Genomic DNA, 24,812 nt, shown 5'->3' on the forward strand with positions numbered 1-24,812 from the left:
TTTTTTAAAGTGTATATTCAGTATGTCTACAGTCTGTCCTCTTCATAGGAGTTTTTGTGATTTTTTTCCTCTTCTTTTAGATGGGCCACCATTTCCTTTTTCTTTGTCTTGCACTTTTTTGTTACACGCTGTACATTTTCATATTTTAAAATAATAACTTGAATTTATTACCTAAGACATCTGTTTCTTGATTTTGCAACCAACTAGTGATAAGATAGGGATTTTTGTGTCAGCTCTCCTATCAGGAATGTCTGTCCAAAGGTGGGTGTAAAGTGCAAGGCCCTCTCTGTCTTTTTTGTGGCCTGTGTCTTGTCCTGGGCTTGTGATTATTAGTTGTGTCAGATTTCCCCTATTTACAGGAGTTTGAGTGCCCCCTCTATTTCCCAGGAGACAGACTTTCTTTCTTTTCCTGGGTGTTTAAAGTTTTTGCTCCAGGCCATCCATGTCAACAGTTTCTTATACTCCTTTCAAAGTTTCAAGCTGCTTTTATTGGGTGGAGAGTGGGGGAAAGGCACATGAAAGAGGAGTTTCCTAAGGCAATCTTTCCCAGCCACATCAAGGCTAGGGACCCATGAAGGGAATGCAGGTTGGTTCCACAGAGACCTGGGGAAGGGATCAGGAGGGGTGCCAGGAAAATTTCCCATACCTCCCAAAGCTGAGGATTTTTTTAGCCTGTTCAACAAATGCAGCCCTGGGGGGGGGGATAATTGTTGATCTCAGAACTGGGCCACCAGTGATCCAAAGTTATTAATAAAAAGCCATGACCAGTGATCAACTGTGTACACCCCTAATATCAGGAAGAGGATTTTTATGTCCCTTTCTGTCACTACTAGCTAGCCCGGGCTTGGATACCATGGGAACCTGCCACCAAAGTGGGGGATGGGTGCATGTAACTGCAAAGCAGAGAGAGGAATTTACTAACCTTTGCTGTAAGTTACCAGCCTCTTTCTCTCGCTTTTCCCTGGATGTTGTTCAGTGTTCTAGTGGGCTCTGGAGTTCTGAAATAGTTGTTTCAGATAGTTGCTGCTGATTTAATAATTGTTTTGGTGGACGTACTGAATTCTGGAGCTTGCTACTCTGCCTGTTCCCACAATCCTCTTCCAGAAGTACTTTATTGACACTTACTCCATGCGGAAATGGATATTCCTTGCTTTTGATAGATTGCCACAAGGCTGATCATCGAAATGCCACATGATTGGATTAAGGGTGCTTTACAGGCTCAAGAGTTGCAAAGATCAAGGATTTAAAAAAATTTTTTTTATTAATTAAAAAAATTAACAAACAAAACATTAAGATATCATTCCATTAAAGATCAAGAATTTTTAGAAATAAAAGTCCTTGTTTCCCTTGTCTGAAGGCTGTCTTTGCAATGATCACTCTTTTTCCACTTGTGCTAGAAAGAATCCCAAAATCCAAAATTTCAAAATGCCTACAGAGTGTGTCAGACATTTATTTTCAAAATGGAAAGTGCTTTGTCTTGGCTTCCCAACAAGTGACAAAATCTCTTATCCATATGGAAGACGTGCCAGAAGACCAGCTGGACAGTAATTTCAAGGTGAAATCATAAAAGTTTTGTCATTGTATCTTCACGCTTGTGAAGACTAAGACCTGAGAGAGGGAATCATTGGCATCAGAGACAGTGAGTAGCATTTGCTTCAAATCACCACTCTGAGCGTCAATGTATGTGGTTAAGCCTTGATTATACTTGTGTATGTCAGTTATTTTCTTTGCATCTATATGTGGGTGTAAAGAAGCAGATGTTCCTGCTACAAATAAAATTACATGTTTCTTAATTAAATTCCCCCATATGGAGGATCAGTGAAGCCTAATATATCTGAATATCCACATCCATTAATTGTAAAAAGACAATATAGAGTTAAAGAGAGAATATCTGAGTGGTGGTGAGAAGAATTATCTGTGAGATAATTGTTTCTCAGAGAAGGCATAAAATATATTTGTGAATTTACACAATTTAGAACATATATGGGAGGCCATGAGTCTCTGAAAGCCCCTTAAGAGTTTGAGAAGCAGGATTTCATACAATGTTATGTACAGGGAGAGTTTTGTGAGCATGATCCCTTTATGGGTTTGCAGTGCCCTGTGCTCAAAATTGACCTGTTCTTGGTTTAATGCTCTGTACTACTGTCCTGAAATTCTTGTTGATTTTTAAACAAAGGATATCACATTTTCAGTTTGCACTAGATCACAGAAATTATATAGCTAGCTTTATTTGTGTGTTTTACTTTGCAAGTTTAACCTACTTCTTCTTAATTTATTTGATGAGAAAGTCTTTTTTCAGGGTGAACCTGAGCATTATTGACCATGATTAGTAATTTACATCATGATGTGAAGAACTGGGGAAGCAAAAATCTTTGTGAATGCTAAAAACAATAATATTATTAGAAGAAGATGTATTCACAAAAGGAGAAAATAAAAGTTCAATTTTTATTTATAAATAGTCTTTCATTTTTTATTTCAGTGATTATCAGAATTCTGATCCCTACAGCTTGGAAAACAATGAATGAGCACTTATTATTTATTCCTCATTTCCTGCCTCATTCAGAGCTGTGGATTCTGGTGGAGACTTCTGTAGATGCCATTGACAGTGGAGCGTGTCTTGTTTGGAGAACACAGTGATGGTGCTGGCCTGTGTCAGGACGCGGAGGCCGTGCAGAGGGCAGCTGACCGCTACAAGGGGCAGATGGCCTAGCGAATGTGGTTCCTGACAGAATCATGTGGCTGTGAAAGAGAAGCTGTAGCTATCTTCATGGATCAACATGGAGACTGTTCAAGGGTGACAATCAGGAGTTCCAGAAGTAGATCATGGTGCTACATGTTTTGTTTTGCTTTTTTTTGCAGCGGTACTAATTTATTTTATTTTAATTGAGAAATCTTCACATACATACATTCCATACATGGTGTATAATCCATGGCTCACAATATCACCACATAGTTCTATACTCATCACCATGATCATTTTCTATACTATTTGCATCACTCCAGAAAAATAAAAAAAAACCTCATACATACCATATAACTTACCCTTCCCTTCTCACTGACCACAAGTTTTTACATCTACCCAATTTATTTTACCTTTTGTCCCCACAATTATTTATTTATTTTTCATCTATTTTTTTAATTCATTTGTCCATACCCTAGATAAAAGGAGCATTAGATACAAGGTATTCACAGTCACACAGTCACAATGTGAAAGTTTTATCTTTAAACAATCATCTTCAAGAACCAAGGCTACTGGAACAGCTCAACACTTTCAGGTACTTCCCTCCAGCCACTCCAATACACCATAAATTAAAAAGGGATATCTATATAATACATAAGAATAACCTCCAGGATAACCTCTCAACTCTGTTTGAAATCTCTCAGCCACTGACACTTTATTTTGTCTCATTTCTCTTTTCCCCCTTTTGGTCAAAAAAGGCTTTCTCAATCCCTTGGGTCCCAGCTCATCCAAGGAGTTCTGTCCCATGTTGCCAGGGAGATTTATACTCCTAGGGGTCATGTCCCATATGGCAAGGAGGGCAATGAGTTCACCTACTGAGATGGCTTAGAGAGAAAGGCCACATTTGAGCAATAACAGAGGTTCTCTAATTAGACTCGTAGGCCTAATTTTAAGTAAGCTTAGCCTATCCTTTGTAGGAATAAGTCTCACAGGGGCAAACCCTGAGATTGAAGGCTTGACTTAATGATTTGGTTGTCCCCACTCTTTGCAAGAATTTCAGAAATTCTTCAAATGGGGAAGTTGAATATTTCCTCTTTTCTCTCCAGTCCCCCAAGGGGACCTTGCAAATACTTCTTTATTCACTGCCCAAATTACTCTGAGAAATATCAGGGAATCACACTAACCTGGACAAACCAACAAAATCTCATGAGCTATTCAAGATTCCATGTACTTATGGCATTCAACTAAACTGACCATACAAGCTAAATTATGAAATGTAGTACCTGAAATATAAATTCTGCACCAAATAAACATCCCTTCCTTTGGTCTTATGTAGAAGTTGGTTTTAAAATAGGGACATATCATCCTTTACCCTGTATTCTGACTTACCTTAGCCCTATCCAGATCAGATTCATTCATATATCTTCTTGAAGTCTAATCACTTTTCAACTTTTTAAACAATTCCTGTATGGGGTGCTGCTGACTTTCATAGTTTCAGAGCTCTAACTCTGCATCTCAGATGTATTCATAAACACCTGAAGTTTCTGGGAATGGCCAGGTTATAAACAAACAGCTCAGTATCTCAGAATTTAGAAATAACAGTTACAACTCATGAATATATGTGACTACTGTAAGAGCTTACAATCTAGGACCCTTTGAAATAGGCCCCATCTGAAAACCCATGTTAACGACTTCAGTTCACTGAGTTTGTATATTATAGTTAGTCTTATATGATTGAGGCATGATAATATTTGTCTTTTCGTTCCTGACATTTCATCCAACATACAGTCCTTAAGGTTCATGCACCTAGTTGCATGCCTTGTTCACAACTTCATTCCTTCTTGTGGTCACACAGAAGTCCATTGTACGTCTACGCCATAGTTCTCCCTTCCATTCCTCATCATTGTACCCTTAGGCCACCTCAATCCATTATGGATCAAGAGCACTGCTGCTATAAACACCAGTGTGCAAATGTCCATTTGTGTCCCCCACACTCAGTTCATCCAGGTATATACTGAGCAGTGGGGGTTCAGGGTCATATGACAACTCCACCCCTACCATGCTGTGGAATCATCACACTGCCCTCCAAGGGGCTGTACCTCTCAGTTTCTTTACCAACAATAAACAGGTACATCTCTTTCTCTGAATTTTCTCTAGCACTTGTTTCTCTCTGTTCATTTTTAAACAGTTTTATTCACACATTCTACAATCCAACCAAAGTGTATACACATGCCTTTGCCCCCAAATTCTATATGAAGACATTTTCTTTTCTTCCAACTAAGCATCCATACCCCTCCCCCATGCCCTCTGCCTGTTGAAATTTAATTTTGGCATAATGCCTTTGGTACATTCAGTGGAAACCTATGTTATTGTTAACTAAAGGCCCCAGTTTGCATTGATTATACTTTTGCCCATATAACATCTGTTTTCAGCACCATGCAATGTTGACATTCATTTGTTCTCCCTCTTGCAAAAATGTTTATTTTTATCTGTACATTTACTCACTATCATTGTCCATTTAGGCAATCCTAAATTTTACCATCTCAGTCTTTATCCTCTATCTTTCCTTCTGGGTTCACGTGTGCCCCCAGTGCTTCTTCCTCAATTATACTCACATTCAGCTTTATTCAGTGTACTTATATTATTGTGCTACAATCAGGTAGTATTTTACTATCCATTTCTGTACTTTTACAATTGGTCCTGCACAATCTGTATACCTTCATCATCAATTGCCCAATGTCTACCCTATTTTTATCTCCTGATAACCTGTGATTTTTAACTTCAATGCTCAAAGCTCACTCACTAATGTTAGGTCATATTAGTGAGACCATACAGTATTTATCCTTTTGTTTCTGGCTAATTTCACTCAGCATAATGTCCTCAAGATTCATCCACATTGTTATGTGCTTCATGACTTTATTCTGTCTTACAGCAGTGTAATATTCCCTTGTATGTGTATACCATAGCTTGTTTAGCCACTCATCCATCGATGGACATTTGGGCTGTTTCCATTTCTTGGTAATTGTAAATAATGCTGCTATGAACACAGTGTGCAAATGTCTGTTTGTGTCCTTACTCTCAGGTTCTCTGAATATATGCCTTGTAATGTGATTGCTGGATCATAAGGCAATTCTATACTTAGTTTCCTGAGGAACCTCCAAACTGCCATCCAGAGCAGTTTGTACCATTTTACATTCCCACCAACAGTGGATAAGTGTGCTTCTTTCTTCACATCTTTTGCAGACCTTGTCATTTTCTGTTTTTTCTTTTTTTATAATGGCCATTCTAGTGGGTGTGAGATGATGTCTCACTGTGGTTTTAATATGCATTTCCCTAATAGCCAGTAAAGTTGAGCATCTTTTCATGTGCCTTTAGCTGTTTGTATTTCCTCTTCTGAGAAATGTCTGTTCATGTCTTTTGCCCATTTTGTAATTGGGTTGTTTGTCTTTTTGTCATTAAGTTGAAAAATTTCTTTATATACTTTGGATACTGAAATCTTATCTGATATGTGATTTCAAGACATTGTCTCCCTTTACATAAGCTGCCTTTTAACTTTCTTGACAAAGTTCTTTATGCACAAAAGAGTTAAATTTTGAAGCTTTTCCATTTATCTATTTCTTTCCTCAATGCTTGTGCTTTCTGTGTAAGATCTAGGAAACCACTTCCTATTACACGTTTTATAAGATATTTCTGGGGCGGGCTGCGGTGGCTCAGCGGGCAAAGTGCTTGCCTGCTATGCCGGAGGACCTCGGTTCGATTCCCGGCCCCAGCCCATGTAACAAAAAACGGAAAAACAAAATACAATAAAACAAGAAAATGTTTAAAGATGTTTCCCTTTCTTCCTTCCTTCCTTCCTTCTCTCTGTCTTTCCTTTAAAAAAAAAAAAAAAAAAAAAGATATTTCTCTACATTTTCTTCTAGAAGTTCTATAGTCTTAGCTCTAATGTTTAGGTCCTTGATCTATTTTGAGTTAGTTTTTGTATAGGGTGTGAGATATGGATCTTTTTTCATTCCTTTGCATATAGATATCCAGTTCTCCAAGCACCATTTGTTGAAGAGGTTGCTCTGTCCCAGGTGAGTTGACTTGACCACCTTATTAAAGATCAATTCTCCACAAATGAGAGGGTCTATTCCTAAACACTCTATGTGATTCCATTGGTCAGTATATCTATCTTTATGCCAGTACCATGCTGTTTTGACCACTGTAGCTTCATAAAATGCTTTTAAGTCAGACAGTGTGAGACCTCCCGCTTCATCTTTCTCAAGATATTTTTTAACTATTTGGAGCACGCTGCCCTTCCAAATAAATTTGGTTATTGGTTTTCTATTTCTGCAAAGTAAATTTTTGGAATATGAATTGGTATTGCATTGAATCTTATGATCGCTTTGGGTAAAATTGCATCTCAACTATATTTAGTCTTCCAATTCATGAGTGTGGTATGCCCTTCCATTTATTGAGGTCTTCTGTGATTTCTTTTAGCAATTTCTTGTAGCTTTCTGTGTATAAGTCTTTTGTATCATTGGTTAAATTCATTATTAAATATTTTATTCTTTTGATTGCTAATATAAATGGAATTTTAAAAATTTCCTCCTCAGATTGCTCATTGCTAGTGTATAGAAGCACTACTGATTTTGGGGTATTAATCCTGTACCCTGCCACATTGCTGTGTTCATTTAGTAGCTCTAGTAGCTTTGCTGTGGATTTTTTGGGATTTTTGACATACAGTAAAGTGTCATCTGCAAATAGTGAGAAGTTTACTTCTTTCTTTACAATTTGGATGCCTTCATTTCTTTTTCTTGTCTAACTGCTCTGGCTAGAACTTCCAGCACAACATTGAATAACAATGGTAACAGTGGGCATCCTTGTGTTGTTCTTGATCTTAGGGAGAAAATTTTCAGTCTTTCCCCATTGAGGATGATGTTAGTGTGGGTTTTTCATATGTTCCCTTTATTATGTTGAGAAAGTTCCCTTCTATTACTATGCTTTGAAGTGTTTTAATCAAGAAAGAACATTGAATATTGTCAAATGCCTTTTCTTCATCAATCGAGGTGATCATGTGTTTTTTTCTGCTTTGATTTATTGATTTGGTATATTACATTAATTGATTTTCTTATGTTAAACCATCCTTGCATACCTGGAATAAATCCCTCTTGGTCATGGTGTATAATTCTTTTAATGTGTTGCTGGACTTGATTTGCATGTATTTTGTTCAGGATTTTTGCATCTGGATTCATTAGGTAGATTGGTTTGTAACTTTCATTTCTTGTAGTATCTTTGTCTAGCTTTGCTGTGAGGGTGATGTTGGCTTCATAGAATGAGTTAAGTATCCTTCCCTCCTCTTCATTTTTTTTGAAGAGTTTGAGCAGGGTTGGTACTAATTCTTTCTGTAAGTCCCCCAACCCATGGAGGCTGACACCCCTCTCCCATGAGCACAGCAGCCTGCTTCCCCAAGAGGAAAGGAACATAATTTACTAGCAGCAAAGGCTTACCTCATCCAACCTCTAATTGTGGAATTAATTAACAAATTCTGACTATGAAAATAGGCCCCAAGCTCAGATAAACATGGAATAAGAGATAAAGGCACTAGGAGGTTTTGCCCCAGCAAAGAGGGCTGGTAGAAAAAAGAAAAGATGTTTCTTGAGTTGGACATTGCAAAATATTTGAAAAGGGCTGAATCCAAAGAAAAGGTCACATAGAGCCTGGAGATACATAAAGCTATGCATCAGCTTAAGCTCCTGATAGACAAAACCCAAGAAGCAGGGGTCCTGCCCTGAAAAGAATCCTTTTTTTGTTTGTTTTTTGCCTTGTCCCTAAGAACCGCAAGGCTCCTAGGTCTCCAGCACTGCCCCATGCAAGGGTGGAATTAAGCTTGTCTGAGAGACAAAGTAACTAGTCAGGTGAAAGGAGTTAAATCACTAAAGGCTTTACCTTCCCCAAGAGAAAGGTGGGGCGTAGCTCCAGTGGAATCCCTCCTTCAAGGGATTCAGTCCCCAGGAACCAGAAAACTGAAGCAAACTCTAACTTCACCACTATCTCAATCATGCCCGCAGCAGAGAGAGTCTGCTGAAATTAAAGGCACCGCTTTACACTGGTGGGAAGTTGCAGACAGAGAAGCACCACATACTGGGCAGGATAGAAAAACACAGAAACTAGAAGACTCATAGGAAAGACTGTCAATCTGCTGGGTTTCACCTACAGGGAAAATTGATACAGATTACTCTTTCCTCCTGAAAAGAGGCCGGTTCAGTCTGGGAAAATCTGACTGGGATCTATAACATCTGAGGAGACCCTCCTCAAAAAAAAAAAAAAAAAAAAAAAAAGGCTCCATATATGCAGGGCAAGAAACAGAAAAACAAGAACTGAAAAATTCTGATCAGAACCTATGCTAGAGGTCTAGAATAAGTTGAAATGAATGTAAAAGAACAGATAGAGAACAAAGCCATCCAACAATAAAATCCAAGGTAAAAAGAGGAAAACAACTGAAATAAAGTAATTAAGGAAACCAAATGCCTAGATGCCAGCAAAAATGAATCATACTAGGAAAATCAAGGATAAGACCCAGTAAAAGGAACAAACTAACAATTCAAATGAGATACAGGAGATGGAACAATTAATTCAGGATGTTTGAGCAGACATGGAAAATCTCATCAAAAGTCAAATCAATGAGTTAAGTTAAGGACAATATAAAGAAGGCATTGGGTGAACAAAAAGAAGAAATCAAAAGTTTGAAAAAACAAATTACAGAACTTATGGGAATGAAAGTCACAATAGAAGAAATGAAACAAAACAAAACCAAAAAGCAATGGAAACCTGAAACAATAGATTTGAAGAGACAGAAGAAAGGAGTAGTGAACTAGAGGACTGGACATCTGAAATCCAACACACAAAAGAAAATATAGGGAAAAGAATGGAAAAATATGAGTAGGATCTCAGGGAATTGAATGACAACATGAAGCACATGAATATATATGTTGTGGGTGTCCCAAAAGGAGAAGAGAATGGAAAAAGAGGAGAAAGACTAATGGAGGCAATAATCACTGAAAATTTCCCAATCAAAAGACATAGACTAGCAGAATGGGTCAAAAAACAGGGTTCATCTGTATACTGTCTACAAGAGATTCATTTTAGACCCATAGACAAAATAAGTTGAAAGTGAAAGTTTGGGAAAAGATATTTCATACAAACAACAATCAGAAAAGAGCAGGAATAGCTATGCTAATATCTGACAAATTATACTTCACATGTAAAACAAAAGACAAAGAAGAACACTATGTATTAATAAAAGGAACAATTCTACAAGAAGACTCAACAATCATAAATATTTATGCACCGAGCCAGAATGCTCCAAAGTACATGAGGCAAACACTGACAACACTGAAGGGAGAAATAGATACATCAATGTAATAGTTGGAGATTTCAGTTCCCTGCTCATCAATGGATAGAACATCTAGACAGAGGATCAATAAAGAAACAGAGAATTTAAACAATACAGTAAACAAACTAGACTTAACATTCATTTACAGAATATTACACCCCACAACAGCACGATATACCTTTTTCTCAAGTGCTCATGGTTTAGACTCAAGGATAGACCGTATAATGGGTCACAAAGAAAGTCTCAATAAATTTTAAAAGATTGAATATTATAAAACACTTTCTCAGACAATAAAGGAATGAAGTTGGAAATCAATAATAGGGAGAGGGCCAGAAAGTTCACAAATACATGGAGGCTAAACAACACACTCTTAAACAACCAGTTGGTCAAGGAGGGAATTACAAGAGAAATCAATAAAAAACTTGAGTAAAATGAAAATGAAAGCACAACATATCAAAATTTATGGGATGCAGCACAAGGCAGTGCTAAGAGGGAAATTTGTTGCCTTAAATGCCTATATCAAAAAAAGAAAAAAGTGCAAAAATCAAGGAATTAACTGTTCACTTGGAAGCACTAGAGAAAGAACAGTAAACTAACCCCAATGCAACAAAAGGAAAGAAATAAGGAATATCGGAACAGAAATAAATGAAATTGAGAACATAAAAACAATAGAGAAGGTGAGCCACGTGGCTCAGCAGGCAGAGTGGGATCTCAGTTGGTCCAGCATGTGCAGACTGGTGTGTGCTGTATGTCCAGTTGCTGATGCGGCCCCAGCAGTTGTTCCTGGCTACTAACTAGCTTCTCTGGAAGATGAACTAAATTCCCCACCTCACTAAGCCACTATCTTGACCACTAAGTCACTCCAGTAAACTTTTAAGAATATCTAGGGCTCAAACTGAGACTCTATTAAAGTTTCATGCACTAGGTTTGCTTTCCTGGAGCTTATAATTTTCAAAGGGTTCCTAGGCCAGATAAATCCTCAAACCCAGAGAGACAAGCCTTTCCAAGATTATCAACTAATTATGTCCCCCTGTTCTTTAGTGTTAACACCCTTCTCAATACTAAAACATCAGAATGGGAATTGCTTAACGATCCCTATAGGGTTGGAGAAGGAACACAGGAGAAGAAGGACTTAGAGAAAATACGAATTAACAAATGAGTATGTGCTGATTCACTATACTGATATTTCTTCTAGCTTCCAGTGTTTTGGAGCAACTAGAATGAAAAAATCTGAAGTAATGGAATGGTTATCTGTAACAAACTCTGAAATCTGTCTGTAACTACTTGTTGGAGTGTATTTTGAAAATTATTGCTTTTTCTTTCTTTTCTTTGTATATATGTTATATTTCACAATAAAAATGCTTATTAAAAAAAGTCAATTTTTTTGTATGACATATGGTAAGCATCATGCCCCTTTTTATCCATTTGATTATCCAGTGGTTCCAGTGTCATTGGTTGAAGTGATTTTTATCTCCCCATGAAGTGCCTTGGCATTTTGTTGAAAATTATTTTATGGTCTGGGTATATGGAACTATTGCTGGACAATCTAATACTTACCAATCATCTAATTAAGCTTTCTATTTTCTGCCAAACTCATTTGATTTCTATAGCTTTATAATAACTTTTTAGATCACTTAGGGTGTTTCCTCCAACTTTGTTTTATTAAAGATTGTTTGGGGTAACCAAGTTCCTTTCCTTTTAAAATAAGTTTTAAAAAACAGTTTCTTGCTTTTTAGGAAAATAATATGATGGGATTTTGGCTAGAGTTATTTTGGAATTTGCAATAAATTTGGAGGAAATTTCCATCTTAACAATCTTCCAATCTATGAACATGGTATATGTCATCATTCATTTAGGCATTAGTTAAATACAGCAATATTTGAATTTCAGTATAACAATCTTACAGGTTATTAAATTTGTTATTAATCTTCTGTACTTGTTCATATTATTATAAAGAGTTAATATAATTTAGCTTCTAATTATTCACAACAAATATATACATATATAACCATGGAGTTTTAAATATGTTGTACATTAACATTGATTCATATACTCACTTCATATTTCCTATACTTATTTGTAGAATTTTTAGATTTTACAAGGAATTAGTCATGTCATTTGCCTGTCTATCCCATTTAACTTATTCTTCTAATTTAATGCCCCTTTTGTTTACTTTTCTGGACTTTTTCTTGCAATGGCTGTGACAGTCAAGTGTTGAATAGGGAGGGTGAGAGACAAGCCTTTCCTTGTTTTTCACAGTAGAGGGGAAATTCAATATTTAACTATTAATTATGTCATTATCTATAGGTTTTTATTGATGGTATTTTTTCAGATTGAGGGAGCTAGTTTCTCTTCCTAGTTTTCTAAGAGCTTTTCCTAAAAGAAATCATGACTGGACGTTATATATTGTTTAATGCTTTTTCTGAAAATTTTTATAAGGTCATGTGGTATTCCTCCATGTGATGGTTTGGAGGTTTTATATACTTCAGAAAAGATCATGTTCTTAAACTAAGCCATTCCTGTGGGTAGATATATTGTGGTGGGTCATTTTGATTAGGTTATTTCATTTGAGGTGTATCCCAGGTGGGTCTTAGTACTCTTACTGGAGTCATTTGTATGAGGATGAGAGAAAGCACAGAAGGTAAGAGAGAAGGACACACAGAAGCTCAGAAAGAAAATCATAGAATCTCAGAGAGGAAACCACTGAAGCCAGAAGCTGGGGTAATGAAATCTGGAGAGACTGGAAAAGCCAGCAGATGCGGCATGTACCTTGCCATGTGTGTCGGTTTGAAAATATTGTGCATCCCAAAAAGCCATATTTAATCCTGATTCGGTCTTGTAGAGGCAGTTATTTCTTTTAAACCTGATTCAATACTTAAGGTTGGAAAACTTTGACTAGATTATCTCATCAGAGATGTACCATGCCCAATTATAGGTGTGACTTTTGATTAGATGGAGATGTGACTCCACCTATTCCAGGTGGGTCTTCATTAGTTACTGGAATCCTTTAAAACAGGAAACATTTTGAAGAGTCAGAGCTGACAGAAATGACAGAAACCTAAGAGCTGACAGAGAGAGGGCTGACAGAAACTTTAGAGCAGAGTTGACACAGATGCCAAAATTTGGAGATCAGAGATACAGATGTCTGGAGATACGTGGAGCCCAGCAGACATCACCATGAGATTTTAAGCAAGCCAGAACCCTAGGAGAGCCAAGGGAAGCCAAGAGATGAAACACAGTCTTGGAGAAGCAAAGTAAGGAATCCCCACAAGAACAGAGGCTGAAAGCATGGAGCCCAGGAACAAGGGATCAGCATGCCTTCCCCAGCTGAGAGAGGTGTTCTTGACCCATCAACCTTCTTTGAATTAAGGTAACCTCTTGTTGGTGCCTTAGTTTGGACATTTCCATAGATTTAGAACTATAAACTTGTAACTCATTAAATTCCCTTTATAAAAGCTGTTTTATTTCTGGTATATTGCATTCCGACAGCTGGCAAACTAATATGTGACAGGAGTCCAACATTGCCAGCAGTTGGTCTTCAGGGAGAAAGCATGGCTTGTTGATGCCTTGATTTGGACATTTTCATGGGTTCAGAGCGGTAAGCTTATACGCTAATAAATCCCAATTGTAAAAGTTAACCCATTTCTGGTATATTGTTTTGGCAATTAGCAAACTAAAACACTGCACTTATTTGATAATGGGATGAGCCACATCTTTTATTTTTGTGTTCTGTGGTAAACCTCATTGGTCATGTAAAATCCTTTTTGACTTTTTAAAGTTTTATTAAGTATTTTTCTGTCATCAGGGACAATTGACTGTAAATTTTGTTTCTTTTGATGTCCATTTCTTCTTTTGTTATCATTGTTATAGTAGTCTCATAAAATTAATTGGCAGTGTGTCTTCTTGCTTACCTTCCAAAGATTATGTGTAGATAGATATTATTTTCCCCTCTATGTATGTTATAATTTATGAGTTGAAGCCATTGTGCCCAGTGTTTTGTTGCATTTGTTTATGTGTGTGTGACCTTTTTTCATTATGAATGAATATCTTTAAAACTATACTTGTATTCAGGCTTTGAATTTTTTTCTGTATGAGTTATCAAAAGCTGTGTCTTACAAGTATTTGCCATATCCTAATGCTGTCAATTTATCCATATTAAATTATCTGTGTTCTCCACATCATAACATCTCTATGTCTATAGGACTGGTAGTGATGACACTTTAAAATTTCCTAATATCTATGAGTTATACTTGTTATCTATTTTTATCGGTATTTCATACTCTCTCTTCTATTTCTTCCTGTGTGTCTCTCTTTCTTAGTTATGCAAGGAGTTTCTCAATTTTACTAGTATTTTTCACAACCCATATGCTAGCTTTGCTTATTTTTGTCTATTTTTTCCTTGATCATTGGTTTCTTTTTGTATCTTTATTATTTCTAAATTTTACCTATTTTGGGCTTAATAAACTCTACTGTTTTAGGTTCTTAAAATGGAAATTTTGATAATTTATACCTGTCTTTTTTTCTATTATGAACTTTTTTTTATTAATTAAAAAAAGAATTAACAAAACAATTAGAAATCATTCCATTCTAAATGTACAATCAGTAATTCTTGATAACATCACATAGTTGCATATTCATCATTTCTTAGTACATTTGCATCGATTTAGAAAAAGAAATAAAAAGACAACAGAATAAGAATTAAAACAATAACAGAAAGAAAAAAAAACAAAAAAGAAATAAAAAAACCTATACCTCACATGCAGCTTCATTAAGTGTTTTAACATAATTACATTACAATTGGGTAGTATTGTGCTGTCCATTTCTGAGTTTTTATATCCAGTCCCGTTGTACAGTCTGTATCCCTTCAGCTTCAATTACCCCTTCTCTTTTTTTTTTTAATTAACGGAAAAAAAGAAATTAACCCAACATTTAGAAATCATACAGTTCTACATATGCAATCAGTAATTCTTAACATCCTTACATAGATGCATGATCATCATTTCTTAGTACATTTGCATCGGTTTAGAAGAACTAGCAACATAACCGAAAAAGATATAGAATGTTAATACAGAGAAAAAAATAAAAGTAATAATAGTAAAATCAAAACAAAACAAAACAAAAACCTATAGCTCAGATGCAGCTTCATTCAGTGTTTTAATATGATTACTTTACAATTAGGTATTATTGTGTTGTCCATTTTAGAGTTTTTGTATCTAGTCCTGTTACACCATCTGTATCCCTTCAACTCCAACTGACCATTATCTTACCCTGTTTCTACCTCCTGCTGGACTCTGTTACCAATGACATATTCCAAATTTATTCTCGAATGTCTGTTCACATCAGTGGGACCATACAGTATTTGTCCTTTAGTTTTTGGCTAGACTCACTCAGCATAATGTTCTCTAGGTCCATCCATGTTATTACATGGTTCATAAGTTTATCCTGTCTTAAAGCTGCATAGTATTCCATCATATGTATATACCACAGTTTGTTTAGCCACTCATCTGTTGATGGAGATTTCAGCTGTTTCCATCTCTTTGCAATTGTAAATAATGCTGCTGTAAACATTGGTGTGCAAATGTCCGTTTGTGTCTTTGCCCTTAAGTCCTTTGAGTAAATACCCAGCAATGGTATTGCTGGGTCGCATGGCAATTCTATATTCAGCTTTTTGAGGAACCGCCAAACTGCCTTCCACAGTGGTTGCACCATTTGACATTCCCACCAACAGTGGATAAGTGTGCCTCTTTCTCCGCATCCTCTCCAGCACTTGTCATTTTCTGTTTTGTTGATAATGGCCATTCTGGTGGGTGTGAGATGATATCTCATTGTGGTTTTGATTTGCATTTCTCCAATGGCCAGGGACATTGAGCATCTCTTCATGTGCCTTTTGGCCATTTGTATTTCCTCTTCTGATAGGTGTCTGTTCAAGTCTTTTTCCCATTTTGTAATTGGGTTGCCTATCTTTTTGCTGTTGAGATGAACAATCTCTTTATAAATTCTGGATACAATACATTTATCTGATATGTCATTTCCAAATATTATCTCCCATTGTGTAGGCTGTCTCTCTACTTTCTTGATGAAGTTCTTTGATGCACAAAAGTGTTTAATTTTGAGGAGCTCCCATTTATTTATTTCCTTCTTCAGTGTTCTTGCTTTAGGTTTAAGGTCCATAAAACCGCCTCCAGTTGTAAGATCCATGGACATTTGATCTTTGATAAGGCAGTCAAGCCAATTCACCTGGGACAGAACAGTCTCTTCAATAAATGGTGCCTAGAGAACTGGATATCCATATGCAAAAGGATGAAAGAAGACCCATCTCTCACACCCTATACAAAAGTTAACTCAAAATGGATCAAAGATCTATACATTAGGTCTAAGACCATAAAACATATCTCCCAACATTTTTCTCTAACTGTTTTATGGTCTTAGACCTAATGTATAGATATTTGATCCATTTTAGTTAACTTTTGTATAGGGTGTGAGAGATGGGTCTTCTTTCATTCTTTTGCATATGGATATCCAGTTCTCTAGGCACCATTTATTGAAGAGACTATTCTGTCCCAGGTGAATTGGCTTGACTGCCTTATCAAAGATCAAATGTCCATAGATGAGAGGGTCTATATCTGAGCACTCCATTCGATTCCATTGGTCGATATATCTATCTTTATGCCAGTACCATGCTGTTTTGACCACTGTGGCTTCATAATATGCCTTAAAGTCAGGCAGCGTGAGACCTCCAGCTTCGTTTTTTTTCCTCAAGATGTTTTTAGCAATTCGGGGCACCCTGCCCTTCCAGATAAATTTGCTTATTGGTTTTTCTATTTCTGAAAAATAAGTTGTTGGGATTTTGATTGGTATTGCATTGAATCTGCAAATCAATTTAGGTAGGATTGACATCTTAACTATATTTAGTCTTCCAATCCATGAACACGGTATGCCCTTCCATCTATTTAGGTCTTCTGTGATTTCTTTTAACAGTTTTTTGTAGTTTTCTTTATATAGGTTTTTTGTCTCTTCAGTTAAATTTATTCCTAGGTATTTTATTCTTTTAGTTGCAATTGTAAATGGGATTCGTTTCTTGATTTCCCCCTCAGCTTGTTCATTACTAGTGTATAGAAATGCTACAGATTTTTGAATGTTGATCTTGTAACCTGCTACTTTGCTGTACTCATTTATTAGCTCTAGTAGTTTAGTTGTGGATTTTTCCGGGTTTTCGACGTATAGTATCATATCGTCTGCAAACAGTGATAGTTTTACTTCTTCCTTTCCAATTTTGATGCCTTGTATTTCTTTTTCTTGTCTAATTGCTCTGGCTAGAACCTCCAACACAATGTTGAATAATAGTGGTGATAGTGGACATCCTTGTCTTGTTCCTGATCTTAGGGGGAAAGTTTTCAATTTTTCCCCATTGAGGATGATATTAGCTGTGGGTTTTTCATATATTCCCTCTATCATTTTAAGGAAGTTCCCTTGTATTCCTATCCTTTGAAGTGTTTTCAACAGGAAAGGATGTTGAATCTTGTCAAATGCCTTCTCTGCATCAATTGAGATGATCATGTGATTTTTCTGCTTTGATTTGTTGATATGGTATATTACATTAATTGATTTTTTATGTTGAACCATCCTTGCATACCTGGGATGAATCCTACTTGGTCATGATGTATAATTCTTTTAATGCGTTGTTGGATACGATTTGCTAGAATTTTATTGAGGATTTTTGCATCTGTATTCATTAGAGAGATTGGTCTGTAGTTTTCTTTTTTTGTAATATCTTTGCCTGGTTTTGGTATGAGGGTGATGTTGGCTTCATAGAATGAATTAGGCAGTTTTCCCTCCACTTCGATTTTTTTGAAGAGTTTGAGGAGAATTGGTACTAATTCTTTCTGGAACGTTTGGTAGAATTCACATGTGAAGCCATCTGGTCCTGGACCTTTTAGGAAGCTTTTGAATGACTAATTCAATTTCTTTACTTGTGATTGGTTTGTTGAGGTCATCTATGTCTTCTTGAGTCAAAGTTCGTTGTTCATGTCTTTCCAGGAACCCGTCCATTTCCTCTAAATTGTTGTATTTATTAGCGTAAAGTTGTTCATAGTATCCTGTTATTACCTCCTTTATTTCTGTGAGGTCAGTAGTTATGTCTCCTCTTCCATTTCTGATCTTATTTATTTGCATCCTCTCTCTTCTTCTTTTTGTCAATCTTGATAAGGGCCCATCAATCTTATTGATTGTCTCATAGAACCAACTTCTGGCCTTATTGATTTTCTCTATTGTTTTCATGTTTTCAATTTCTTTTATTTCTGCTCTTATCTTTGTTATTTCTTTCCTTTTGCTTGCTTTGGGATTAGTTTGCTGCTCTTTCTCCAGTTCTTCCAAGTGAACCGTTAATTCCTGCTTTTTTCCTTTTCTTCTTTTCTGATATAGGCATTTAGGGCAATAAATTTCCCTCTTAGCACTGCCTTTGCTGCATCCCATAAGTTTTGATATGTTGTGTTTTCATTTTCATTTGCCTCGAGGTATTTACTAATTTCTCTTGCAATTTCTTCTTTGACCCACTCGTTGTTTAAGAGTGTGTTGTTGAGCCTCCACCTATTTGTGAATTTTCTGGCATTCTGCCTATTATTGATTTCCAACTTCATTCCTTTATGATCCGAGAAAGTGTTGTGTATGATTTCAATCTTTTTAAATTTGTTAAGACTTGCTTTGTGACCCAGCATATGGTCTATCTTTGAGAATGATCCATGAGCACTTGAGAAAAAGGTGTATCCTGCTGTTGTGGGATGTAATGTCCTATAAATGTCTGTTAAGTCTAGCTCCTTTATAGTAATATTCAGATTCTTTATTTCTTTATTGATCCTCTGTCTAGATGTTCTGTCCATTGATGAGAGTGGGGAATTGAAGTCTCCAAGTATTCTGGTATTTGTGTCTATTTCCCTTTTCAGTGTTTGCAGTGTATTCCTCATGTATTTTGGGGCATTCTGGTTCGGTGCATAAATATTTATGATTGTTATGTCTTCTTGTTTAATTGTTCCTTTTATTAGTATATAGTGTCCTTCTTTGTCTCTTTTAACTGTTTTACATTTGAAGTCTAACTTGTTGGATATTAGTATAGCCACTCCTGCTATTTTCTGGTTGTTATTTGCATGAAATATCTTTTCCCAACCTTTCACTTTCAACCTGTTTATCTTTGGGTCTAAGATGTGTTTCCTGTAGACAGCATATAGAAGGATCCTGTTTTTTAATCCATTCTGCCATTCTATGTCTTTTGATTGGGGAATTCAGTCCATTAACATTTAGTGTTATTACTGTTTGGATAATATTTTCCTCTACCATTTTGCCTTTTGTATTATATATATCATATCTGACTTTCCTTCTTTCTACACTCTTCTCCATACCTCTCTCTTCTGTCTTTCGGTTCTGACTCTAGTGCTCCCTTTAGTATTTCTTGCAGAGCTGGTCTCTTGGTCACAAATTCTCTCAGTGACTTTTTGTCTGAGAATGTTTTAATTTCTCCCTCATTTTTGAAGGACAATTTTGCTGGATATAGGAGTCTTGGTTGGCAGTTTTTCTCTTTTAGTAATTTAAATATATCACCCCACTGTCTTCTTGCCTCCATGGTTTCTGCTGAGAAATCTACACATATTCTTATTGGGTTTCCCTTGTATGTGACGGATTGTTTTTCTCTTGCTGCTTTCAAGATCCTCTCTTTCTCTTTGACCTCTGACATTCTAACTAGTAAGCGTCTTGGAGAATACCTATTTGGGTCTAATCTCTTTGGGGTGCGCTGCACTTCTTGGATCTGTAATTTTAGGTCTTTCATAAGAGTTGGGAAATCTTCAGTGAAAATTTCTTCCATTAGTTTTTCTCCTCCTTTTCCCTTCTCTTCTCCTTCTGGGACACCCACAACATGTATATTTGTGCGCTTCATATTGTCCTTGAGTTCCCTGATACCCTGTTCAAATTTTTCCATTCTTTTCCCAATAGTTTCTGTTTGTTTTTGGAATTCAGATGTTCCATCCTCCAAATCACTAATTCTATCTTCTGTCTCTTTGAATCTATCATTGTAGGTATCCATTGTTTTTTCTATCTTTTCTACTTTGTCCTTCACTTCCATAAGTTCTGTGATTTGTTTTTTTAGTTTTTCTATTTCTTCTTTATGTTCAGCCCATGTCTTCTTCATGTCCTTCCTCAATTTATTGATTTCGTTTTTGAAGAGGTTTTCCATTTCTGTATGTATATTCAGCATTAGTTGTGTCAGCTCCTGTATCTCATTTGAACTATTGGTTTTTTCCTTTGACTGGGCCATGTTTTCAATTATTTGAGCGTGATTCATTATCTTCTGTTGGCGTCTGCGCATTTAGACAGATTTCCCTGGGTATTGGATCCAAAAGTTTGGAAGATTTTTCTGTGAAATCTCTGGGTTCTGTTCTTCTTATCCTGCCCAGTAGGTGGCGCTCGTGGCACATGTTTTGTCTGCGGGTCCCACCAGTAAAAGGTGCTGTGGGACCTTTAACTTCGGAAAACTCTCGCTGTCCGGGAGGTTTGCTAGCCGAAGCGGCTTGGAAGAGTGCGAGCCGGTCCAGGTTCCGAACACGGGGAGGGTTGCTGGCCGCCGCAGCCCGGGAAAGTTCCCGTCTGAATTTCCTAGTCGGCTCAGGGCAACAAGCGTGGCGGGAGGGCGCCAGCATCAGCGGCCCTCCCGGGAGAGTGCACGTTCCCAGGGAGTCACAGGTTTGGAAGGGGCCTCCCCCACCCGTCACCGTTCTCTGCGGCCTGGGGATTTCCAATCCAATTCTCTCAGTTGGTCTGGGAGGCCATGCGTGGTGTGGGCGCCAGCCACCGCGGTTTCAGGGGACTGCCTCTCCAATTCTCCCAGCTGGCCCGGGAAGGGGGAAGGGAGTGACTCCCGCCGCTTGCCGCCCCGCCCGTTGACGCCTGCACCCCTCGGCGATCTCACCTGAGCGGCTTCTCTCAGCCAGCCAGCTGTTCCAGGATGGGGTACGCTGTCTTTTTTTTCTCTGTTGTGGCTTTGGGAGCTGTTCTGTATCGTTTCTACTCCCCTAGTAGCTGTCCTGGAGAAGAAACTAAGATCCGCGCGTCTTACTAAGCCGCTATCTTCCTATTATGAACTTTTAAAGACATAAATTTCATGGTAATGGAACTGTAGCACCATTGCCCAAATTTTGATATGTTGCATTTTATTACAATGCAATTAAAATATTTTCTATTTTATTTGTGATTTCTTCTAAATTCTTTGGGTAAGTGCGATTTATTGTATTTGCAAATATTTAGGAATTTTTCATTTAGTTTTAATCATTATTTTAGCACATACTTCTAAATGTCAACTTATGTTCTATTAGTTGACTGTTCCATGTACACATGAGATGAATTTGTATTCTGCTGTTATTGTGCATAGACCTGTAAGTAATCTATTAAATCAAGATGGTTGATGGCATTGTTCATACCTTCTCTATACCTATACTAATTTTCACCCTAAGTGTTCTTAACGTTCTTATACTGTTATTTCACTATACGAATTTTTATGTTCTTTTATAGTTTATTCTTAACTTGTTTGTGACTTTGTGTTTAAAATGTCTTTCATATAAACTGTATGTGTTTCTGTCTTTCATCTGAGGTCACCACCTTTCTAATAATAAAATTACTGACATATATGAACCTATTTTTACATCACAGTTATTTTTGTGTAGCCCATTTTATGTCCTCTATTTAATTATTGTTTGTGTCTCATTATTTATGAGGGCTTTTTTGTGACTAATATTTAAATTGCAACATGCATCTTAAACTTTTTACAATCTGGATCAAAATTTTCTTTTACTTCAGAGACCATGTAAAATCTTTAGAATAGTATATTTCTGCTACATTCTTCCTAAGTTGGTGTTTTTTTGTTATCATATATTTTCTTTTATTAATGCTATAATTCCCAATTTACTTCATATCACTTTCACTTTAAAGGGTCTGTCATTATTTGAATATATTTAATCATATAACAGATATTTTTTTGAAGTGTTCTTTATACTTATCAATGTAGGTATTTCCCTTTCTCACTTTCTTCATCCTTTCTACAGAACCAACTTTCTACCTGGTCCCATATTCCTTCCATCGAAGGTAATTTTTAAAATACATCTATTATACTACAGACCTGTGGGAACTGAATCTTTCAACTGTTATCTGTGTGAACAGACATTATTTCACCTTCATTTTCAAAGAGTGTTTAAAGAATTTGTCTTTACCCTTGATTTCCAGTACTTGGATAGTATGTGCCTAGGGATGATTTGCCATGCATTTATTAGGCCTTAATATTTTCGGAGGTTCTTGTTTTAGTGTGACGTTTTCTTTCATTTTTCTTTTCCCTTTGGAAAATTTTCTTCATCATCTCTTTACATATTTCCTCTCTCATCTCTTTGCTCTGCACTGACAGATATGTTAGACTGCTTGATATTTTCCCACTGATTTTGAATCATCGATTCCTTTATTTGTCTCTCTCTCTCTCTTTGCCTATTTTGTTTCTTTGGACCATTTCTATGAATCATATTTAAGTTTATTGTTATTTCTTCTGTAGTGTACTGTGTGCTGATAAACATTTTTAAATTGTGCTTCATCTCTGATTCCATGCTTTTACTAGCAGCGTTTCTATTTGGCTGTTTTTATACTATCCATCTTCCAGCTGAATTCTCCACATTTTACAGTGCATTTAAAAAATTTCTTTCTCAAAGTCAAAGCCCTAATCTAATAATCCCACCATGTGGGGCATTTTTTTGTGATGGTTTAAAAAATATTTTATCACTTACGACTGGCCATGTTTCTTGCACATTTTAATTTTTTGCTGAATACCAGATATTGTCTTAAACTATGGACGTTGAGGTAAATAACATTAACACTCAAAAAAAATGTTTTCTCTCAGTGTCTAAGTATGATAAGTTGATTCAATACCATGTGCATTTGTACATAGTATGGACATCATTTTTGTTTATTTAAGTGTACATGTCATCAATTTCTAGTGACATCAATGAAAACAGATCAATTTTTTAAATTTCCAAAGTAGAAGATGTAAATAAAATAAAATAGTGACAGAAGCTTATCTTCATGAAGTCATGTTTAATGCACTGTGGAATTGACTTTCCATAATTTTCCTTTCAAGTAATAATGTCAAGATATAATAGCCATTTTCATGCAGCTCTGACTTACACTGAAGCATGTACTTTTAAGCATGATTGCACTTAGCCATTCAATAAATATATATTGGACAATGCACAATACCAAATGCTGGGTATCATGGAAGGCAATGAAGTTTGCAAAACAGTCACTGAATCCAACATCTCTGTGCTTATGAATTTTTTACTCAGAAATAATGCATTAAACAAATTGTCATACCAAAAGAATGAATTCCAATTTCTGAAAAAACATTGTAAAGGAACACTATGGCATATTGTGACTAAGTGTAGAAAGGAGACCCAATTTAGATTAGTCAGTCAGAGATTATCCCTAAGGAAAAAGATTTGAGATGAGTTTTTAATAGGAATACAAATTAGGAAAGGAACAAGGGAATGAATTACAGGCAGAAGAAGAATTTGTACAAAAGTTCTGATTGGGGATAGCTTGGTGTGTCTGGCATCTGAATGAAGGTTTATGGCTGAAGGAGAATGCCTGGGATGAGGACAAGAGAGGCAGGATCCAGAATGTGTAGGATGTTTCAGGCTGTGGTATTGAGTCTAGACCCTATCTACATGCTTAAGAAGCTAAGAAGATGTTTCTGCAGACAAATGACATGACTTCTTAAATGGGGTTTCATTAACACACACATACACACACACACACACACACACACACACACACACACACGCACACACACCATGACTTCTGTACTTCTGTATGGAGAATGAAAGGGAAGGTTCAATTGATGATCCTAGGCCATTCCATATCCCTAATAAAATGCCCACTAGAAGATTCCTAAAATGACCAGCCTGAGGGTGCAAGTTTTAAAAGAGTTTGATGCCACAAGCTTGCTGTTGAAAAACAACCAGAAAAAAGTGCTACAATTCCCAAGTGTGCTGTTTATCCTCCTAACCCAAATTGCACACATTTCCAGTCATTATACTTTAAAGTGATCTAAACTTTTCCAGAAAGGAAAAGGTCAATTTAAGGTCAATTTAAGTTTACTTGAAATGCTATTTCCTGTAAATGCAATCCAAATAGAAACTGAAAGCAATGGAGCGCCATTTATATCTAGAAATTGGTTCCATTTCCGCACTAGTAAACAAGTATCTGCTTTTTAAAATCTAAATCCAAAGTAGACTGCATAAAAAGCATTCAAGGATAACTAAACCTCTACCCCCTGAACGTGTCTATGCAGAATTTCTCTAGATACCATATTCTCCCACTGAGAACCTCCTGTGAGTCATAGGAAAGAAAATTTTCATGGCATGTGCAGTTTCTGCTGATCTGGGTTCTTCGCCAAAGAAATCCTGATCCCGGCAAATGTCTAATTCCTGCTCTGCTCTACTGTGCTAGATTTTGCCACAGGGTTTCCAAGGCAGTGGTGATTGCATTATCAACTTTAATAGATTTTATGTATAGCCTTCTTTTCCTTTGGTTGTAGGAGGGCTGCTGGGATAATATGTCATAAATAGGTAAAACAATTGTTTACTCTTTTAACATCTCAGCCCCATATTCTTGATGGGAAGGGAGATAGATATGCTGTTAAAACTTTATTGATATGTCTATTGGAATAAAGGGTAGAAC

General features: G+C 36.6%; 1 protein-coding gene across 1 annotated transcript in view; it reads left to right on the plus strand.

Annotated features, from left to right (window-relative positions):
- LOC143649106 (guanylate-binding protein 6-like) overlaps positions 1-24,812 on the plus strand; it is a 123,834-nt gene that overhangs the window by 39,807 nt on the left and 59,215 nt on the right.

The sequence above is a fragment of the Tamandua tetradactyla genome, chromosome 11 (genome assembly GCF_023851605.1).
Source record: "Tamandua tetradactyla isolate mTamTet1 chromosome 11, mTamTet1.pri, whole genome shotgun sequence".
In the NCBI taxonomy this organism is placed as follows: Eukaryota; Metazoa; Chordata; class Mammalia; order Pilosa; family Myrmecophagidae; genus Tamandua; species Tamandua tetradactyla.